At 44.7% G+C, this 8,539-nt stretch overlaps 1 pseudogene; it reads left to right on the plus strand.

Moving 5' to 3' along the window:
• The first annotated feature begins 921 nt into the window (after positions 1-921).
• LOC124723716 lies at positions 922-1,039 on the plus strand (annotated as a pseudogene).
• The last annotated feature ends 7,500 nt before the right edge of the window (positions 1,040-8,539 follow it).

Here is an 8,539-nt window from a genome sequence, read left to right on the forward strand (position 1 = left end):
CTCTCCAATTTCAATGTTTAAAATCCAGCAGGGTTAAGGCTGATTTGGGGGAGGAGACCAAACAAATAGGTCATCGGTCTCATCGGATTAGGGAAGGATGGGGAAGGAAGACGTCCGTGCACTATCAAAGGAACCATTCCGGCATTTGCCTGAAGCGATTTAAGGAAATCACGGAAAACGTAAGTCAGGATGGCCGGACGCGGGATTGAACCGATGTTCTCTCGAATGCGAGTCCATTGTGCTAACCACTACGCCACCTCACTCGGTAATCCAGCAGACATCGAACTAAAATTCAGGAAGCCCGAAATTTTGCGCCTCAAGCTCTGACTCACTGCGTGACGTCCCTCGTTCGGACAACCACGTACAGCACGACACATCCCCGTCAGCTGTGCTGACATGTCTTCTCGATGTCATAGGAGGCTTCACATCTGGTCTGCCTAAACATTTTCTTCCGATAATGATGGTGATCATGAAGGTGTCTGCAACGATAATGCTTACAATCATTCCTGCAATTCAGACCCTCAGCTACACAGCGTAAATAATAATGCAGATGATTTTCAAATACAATTCGTAATCGTTTATTGTCACTCTTACGAATTGCTTCATTGATGTGCAGTTTACAATTAGCAGGTTTCAAAGAAGAGGTGTCAGACACAGAATAAAGTTGCAATTTAAATTCAACAGGAGGAAAAAGCCCATGTGTTTCCATAAATCTGACCTACAAAAACTTCCCCAGACCAGGTGGAACTGCTTACGTAATTCTGCCAGTTTTATGTATGGTACCCACTTTACTGAATCATTACTCACTTTGTAAAGATCGTCCACTGCCACTGAAATGATCTAGTATTAAAGGCACAGTTTGAAGGCGAAGAACAGTTGGGCACTGACACTTCATGAAATCACAAAGACGTACAATGCTTAGCCAACGGCCTTGCTGCAGTGGTATCACCGGTTCCCGTCAGATCACCGAAGTTAAGCGCTGTCGGGCTGGGCTAGCACTTGGATGGGTGACCCTCCGGTCTACAGAGCGCTGTTGGCAAACGGGGTCCACTCAGCCCTTGTGAGGCAAACTGAGGTGCTACTTGATTGAAAAGTAGCGGCTCCGGTCTCGGAAACCGACATACGGCCGGGAGCGCGGTGTGCCCACCGTATCCGCATCCAGTGACGCCTTTGATCTGAGGATGACACGGCGGGAGTAGACCTAGTTGTTAGTGTAAGAAGCAGATTGTCGATGATGTGTGATGGAAGAGAAGAGTGGCACGACTAGAAAACTGCATGTAACTAATCTTAGGATTGACGACCGAAACAGCTACAATATCACGATAAATAACGCCAGTAATCGTCCTTCTTATGTTTCAAGGAATATGCTGAAGATTGCGTGATATCACTAGATTACCGTTGTTTTCTGAGAAAAGTCAGGGGAGAAAGTATCTTCCGCATCATGTTTCACTGCTAAGTGACACAGTCGATGAAACTTTGATCATATACATAGAAAAAACTGCTACATTGTATTACATAAGGTAAATCAAAGAAGCACGTAATTAGACGAACAGAAATGACATCTTTACTCAAAGACAATAATTGCATCGAAGATCCCACGATTTATGGTGGTACCCTCGATATTACAAAAGACGGGACAGGGTTGTTAACAGGCTGCGTGATCACCACGGCCGACATTGCGTGCTCTGCAACGTGTTCCCATGCCAGTCTCGAGGTTGGCTCAAATGGCACTGAGCACTATGGGACTTAACTTCTGAGGTCATCAGTCCCCTAGAACTTAGAACTACTTAAACTTAACTAACCCAAGGACATCACACACATCCTAGCCCGAGGCAGTATTCGAACCTGCGACCGTAGCGGTCACGCGGTTCCAGACTGAAGCGCCTAGAACCGCTCGGCCACCCGGACGTCGTCTCGAGGTTGGTGAGTAACTCTTGTGATAGGGCGTTCCCTTCCTCTACAAGTGCAGCTGACAACTGCTGGATGGTCGGTGCATAAGGCTCCAAACTATCTCAATTGGGGAGAGATGCGGCGACTCTGCTGGCCAAGGTAAGGTTGCAGTAGAAACTATCGACGTGTGCGGACGGACATTATTGTATTGCTGAATGTAAGCCTAGGATGGCTTCCCATGAAGGGCAAAAAACGGGGAGTAGAATATTGTCGATGTACCGCTATGCTGTAAGGATGCTGCAGATGACAACCAGACCGGTTCTGCTATGAAAAGTAGTGGCACCTCAGACTAACCCTCCTGGTTTTCGGGCCGTACGGCGGTCGACAGTCAGGCTGCTGTTGGTGGTGTCTTCGGGAACGTCTTCGGCCTGGAATCACATTGACTGGAGAAGTGAAGTAGAACAGTCGTCAGTGATTAGTGTCGCTTCGAACTGAGCCCCGATATTTAGCGAAGACGTATATAACGTCACCCCGGACAGCCGGACAACGGTGGGATACCAACCTGACTGTTGTCTGACATATGACCCGGCAGTCAGGAGTGACGGGCTGGGGTGCCATTTCTTTACATAGGAGGACCCATTCGGTTGTCGCCCGCTGCAGCCTTACAGCACAGCGATACGCCAACGATATCCCACGCCCAGTTTTTTTGCCCTTAATTCCAAGTCGTCCTGAGCTTACATTTTAGTAAGATAACACCCGCCTATACACGGCGAGAGTTTCTACTGCTTCTCTTCGTGCCTGCTAAGCCCTATCTTGGTCAGCAACTTGGTCCGCAACTGCGAAATCTTGGTGTATTATGGGCAAGGGCCTTAAACCATCTCGGAATTTTGACTGTGTAACGCGCCATTTGGACATAATTTGGCACGATATCCCTCAGGACGACATCCAACAACTCTGTCAATCAATGCCAAGCCGAAAAACAGCTTACATAAATGCTGCAGGTGGACCAACGTTTTACTGACTTGCTCCATTATTTGTGAAGCTCTTTGTCTTGAACACATCGCTAAATTCTGAAATTTTAGTCATTCGTTTTGCTGTAAATAATGTACATCGCATGTACCGATCTCCGTCCCATTAAGATAATTACTTCTTGTTAGGTACCCTTAAAAAAAAGTAAAGTATGCGTTGAAAGCAAATATTCAAGGCTCTCACTCACGTAAGTTGCTCTCTAGCACCAGTTTTGTAACGCAACTGTCATATGCGCCTTCATTGTCACACATTACAATGTACTAATTTCTCTCTATCCTAGGGCTAGGGTAACACACTTGCTAAACAACGTCCCATGTATTTTGAACGTAAAAACCGCCTGAAGATGAGTTTTGTAAGTTCGAAACCGGTTACGATTTTTTTAAGTGAGCTAAAGCAAATTATGGAAGATTGCTGCTGAAGACTACAAATATTCTGCATCACACACGATGCGGTTCTCCAAAAATGCCGGTATTTGACAAAATATACCGTCCTTATTTCATGTTTCGTTACAGCATGTAGCTACGATGTCTCTAGACGACAGCAGCGAATTTTCGGCAATAATTACAAGCAATAGACATCAGTTTTCTACCTCAGGAACATGTTCGCAATTAAATTTGATCGCTTTGCGAAAAAAAGCCGACGCTCCATAAATGTCGGAAGCGAAATGAAACTGTATACGTATCCGGACGTCCTATCAAATCTGTTCAGTTACACGGGGTTGAATCCAGCGCACATTACTGCTCAGTGTGTATTTTTCATTCAGCTCAACCCTACACACTCGCTGAGTCATCTGCACGATATCCTTCCTCCCACTGGCGCTGCTCGTAACGGGACGCGGGAGGCCTCCGAGGAGCTTTAAATCGATGAAAACCACGCGACAGGGACAGGGGACAGGGGCACAGCTGTGCCGCCGCCACAGTCGGCCGTCCGGATTCAATCGCAGCAGCGTTAATACACGAGTTCTGTCCCGGAGAGACAGTTTCACACGCTCCTTAAAACCATCAGTGTCTCATTTTCATTTCACTCACTACGTCTTGAAAGGTCACTGAATGTGTTAGGTCGGTGAAGCGCAATAAAATCAGTTGTGGAGTATGACTATTAAGACAGTATACACAATGACGTAATCACACCGCATAAAATGTTTAGTAACTGCCAGCAGACATTATGCAAAAACCCCGTTACACTGCCCCTAGCCTTGAGAATGACCTCAGTTTGGCGTAGAAGAGAGTCCTTAAGTTTCTTCGGTATGAAAAATCCAGTTGAAGCCACTCGTTAATGACTACATCCCGCAGAGCTGCCAAATGCTGACTATTGCTTTTCACTGCTGCTGTTCAGTATAGTCCTAAATATCTTCAATGGGATTAAGATCGGGTGATATAGCGGACCAGTCGATATGCGATAGTGTTCCTGAATGTTCGTCAAACCACGAACGTAGTTTCTAGCCCTTTGAATACGGCTAGTATCATCCCGGAAGACGAAACTGTTCCAGCATACCCATAATGAATATGTAGAAGAAAGGGAGCCACTTCGTCACCGACAATACTGAAATAAATATATTTGTTCAGGTTCTCGGAAACCTGATAAAGCAAACCCAAGTTTTGATACGAAAAACGCCACCAAAACGTCACGGAAGCAACATCAGCTCGAACTGCGCCCTCCTCACACTACGGTTTAAACGTTTCGCTGGACACCCACTGCGCTCGACACCTCGCGTCATTTGAGAAAGAGACAAAATCGCAACTCGCCGGATCACACTTCATTCCTCCAAAGTCCAGTTTCTGTGTTGTCAGGTCCAGTGAAGTCGTGCAGCTCTATTTGCTGCTATGAGAAATGGCGTTTTGCGAGGTACCCCATTCCAAATGCCCACTGAATGGGCCCATCATCCCAATGTTCGCTCCGAAACAGACATGCGTTCACTAACTGCAGCACTACCTGTCCAGTTTAAAACCGATGCTCATTGGCAGGGAGTACGCACGTTTCCAGTGCCTGTTGGTAGGATCATTTTACGACCACTGTTCTTACGCCGAGTTGTACGTTAGTCGGGTAGTTTCATTCATGATGTGTCCATGGGCACAGCTAATCACGACTTCTTCTTTCTGCTATTCTTCACGTCGCTACGGCAACCGCGCTGCTTTCATAAAGCCGACTGACGTTACACACCATGTCACTGCCATGATCTACGTCAGTGATGACCCCCAGGTACCTGTTCTACACCATGTACAACACCGCTCCAAAGTCAACAGTGTGCTCTTTTAAAGCGGTGACAAATATTTTATTTCCGATCTTATGAATCTGTCAACAACGGTTCCCAAGAATTCCATAGGAAGTGACTACCATTCATCACACATTCTTCTACGCGGCAGGGGTCTGCGAGAAGAAATCCGCCTATAGAGAATATGGCCTGTAACAGAGTTTCTGAGCTTTCACGACCTTCGTTATTGTCAGGCCCCTTTTAATAACATTTTGAAATTGTTGACTCCATCCAACTCAAAAATTCTAGAAATGTTGAACATCAAATATCGTATACAAATATAATAAGGTATTAAACTAATCATGATTACGTCATACAAATTCCTGAAAGAAGTAATTTTCAAAAATGTTCAAATGTGTGTGAAATCTTATGGGACTTAACCGCTAAGGTCATGTCCCTAAGCTTACACACTACTTAACCTAAATTATCCTAAGGACAAACACACACCCCCATGCCCGAGGGAGGACTCGAAACTCCGCCGGGATCAGCCGCACAGTCCATGACTGCAGCGCCCTAGACCGCTCGGCTAATCCCCCGCGGCATGTAATTTTCCTGCGTTAGACTGTTTCTTATTTGAAACAAACACTCTACTTCATTTACGATTAGTTAATGTCACCATTTTGGTCATTCTCTGGAAATGCCACGTAAATTAAACGTTACATGCTTCCAGTTACCAGTCTTAATGTTATAGTCCACATATGTAATGGCAGCACAGATCTGTTACTGAGCTCGCAAAAGTTCCGTCTATTTGATTTTAAGTATTTGATTTTAAGACATTGACCATGCCATGTGTGATTTTGTCTGGAGACATAAGCTGACCCACCGTTTCATTGTACTGTGCTTGCTGGTACATTGATTTCACGCGAATATGTGTTACACATTTTTCGGTCTAGTCAAATAGCCCACACCCGATAATCTGATGTACGATATTAAGCCGTTCGGCGAGAATATGGGGCACCATTCGTCGCACCTCCATGTCCCCTCCTCCTACCCCTACCCCCCCCCCCCCCACACACACACACACACCATCCCGTTTCTCACCAACTCCCCTGCTATCTTCGATCTTGGCTACCCTCTTCTTACGGTTGGATTCACATAATTTGTTCTAGATAAGGAAAGAAAAAGTTGACAAGACTTTCAAAGAAGGTGACGACATGTGGTGCTCTCCGAACACCTATGTTCGGCATAAGCCTTACGTGACGTGGACTTACAAAAAAGGGAAACCTTTCTGCAGGAGAGTTTACATAAACACAGGCGTATCTCTCCGTATAGTTAATACCCGTAACTTCGTTATCTTCGTACCCATTGATGCAAATGTAGTTGTTTAATACAGCGCGACAAATCTCTTTCAGTGACATTCGAGAGATCAGACAAAGAACTAACTTAGTACGATATTGTAGCGATCGTGTTGTAAAGAAGAAAAAGTAATCTTCCTTAGGGCATGCATACGTGTCCGAAGGAACACTGTATTGTTTTTCTTAATAACACAGGCACTGCAATATCGTATTTATTCGCCGATACCCCCTAATGGGAATTATATAATGCGTGTACGAGTACAGGTTGCGACGCAGGAGCGATGACATAGGAAGTTTGGACCTGGCCGTGAGTTGTGCGTGGATAGCCAAAGCAGTGGAGGCTACAGCTCTTGTAAAGCGAGAAATACTGTTTGGAGTCCCGGTCTGGCACAACTTTTCACTGTCGTCATTCCCTTATGCAGCAGATGGCTCTTCACATTTGCATTTGCGAATACGTTTCATGTAATTAACACTACGATACGACGTTTGTTGAAGTTAAATCTAAACGTTCCCTCTCCAAATACAGTATTCAACATCTTATTGAACGAAGAAATTCAATTTCGATCTAGCGAGATACTACGTATGGTTGAATAATCCTCTTTGTTCATATCTGCATATCATGTCAATAGCGATCGCTCCTTCAGTAAATTATTGAACGCTGCCTGCTAACTTACCTTGGTGCGCTCACCTGTAATCAAACTAGACATTGGCCGGCCGCATGTTGCCAAGATTCTTCCATACATTCCCTTCACTACAAATACTAGTTCTCGTCTGGTCTGCACATCAACATTTTATGCCCTTCATTGAAATCTTTTGTTATTTGGTCGATCGGCGATTAGTCGCAGAGCGTGTTCAGTAGCCAAGTGACCTTAAATTCGAACAGTGGTTGAATGTATCTGGAAACCCTCTCTTCGTGGACACATTCCTAGCCAGGCGTGTAGAGCCTGGCGATTCCTTGAAATACTGGTTTTAAGCACGAAATTCGCTTCATTATCATTTCATTTCAATCATTTCTTTCTATAACTGTTGGTGATATCTAATCTAAGACCTATTATCTTATCACACACAGTCAATGGCGCTACAAATTTCTGTCAGAAACGTTATATATCAGCTGTACGACATCCTCTGAAAATGAGTAATGTAAGTTAAATAGGTGCATAAAAACGTGACTAGTTGACGTTCATTTCTCCTCAACTAATCACAAAAGTTGTCAGAGGTTTACATACATAGGCGACAGTTTGAAATGTTTAGGATTCAAACTTGCTAACTAATTCACTTGGGAGGAGCATAAAACAAAACTGTTGAAACGCCTAAACGAATCTTTGTTTGCTAAGTGAATGTCATCAGACATAGGTGATTTAAAAATAAAAGACATAGAGTATATTTTTACTATTTTAAACGCGTAATATCAACGGTATCATATGTTGGGGTAACTCATCAAGACCAGTTAACGTTTTCCGGCTCCAAAAGCGTGTAATAGAAAATATTTATGACGCAAATTAAAGAAGGTCTCGTAAAAGCCCATTTAAAGAACTGAGTGCAACAACTACTGATTTACACCATATTCATTTCTTAGTGAAATTGTTCATAATCAATGTACTTGTCTTCCAAACCAACAACTCAGATCAAGGAGTCATTATCAGAAGTAAAAACAATCTTAAGCTACTTTAAGTTACTCAGTTTAGCCCAGAAGCCGGCCGCTGTGGCCGAGCGGTTCTAGGCGCTTCAGTCCGGAACCGCGCTGATGCTACGGTCGCAGGTTCGAATCCTGCCTCGGGCATGGATGTGTGTGATGTCCTTAGGTTAGTTAGGTTTAAGTAGTTCTAAGTTTAGGGGACTGATGACCTCAGATGTTAAGTTGGTTGGTTGGTTGGTTGTTTGGGGAAGGAGACCAGACAGCGTGGTCATCGGTCTCATCGGATTAGGGAAGGAAGTCGGCCGTGCCCTTTCAGAGGAACCATCCCGGCATTTGCCCCGAATGATTTAGGGAAATCACGGAAAACCTAAATCAGGATGGCCGGACGCGGGATTGAACCGTCGTCCTCCCGAATGCGAGTCCAGTGTCTAACCACTG

Source organism: Schistocerca piceifrons, chromosome X (genome assembly GCF_021461385.2).
Source record: "Schistocerca piceifrons isolate TAMUIC-IGC-003096 chromosome X, iqSchPice1.1, whole genome shotgun sequence".
Lineage (NCBI taxonomy): Eukaryota > Metazoa > Arthropoda > Insecta > Orthoptera > Acrididae > Schistocerca > Schistocerca piceifrons.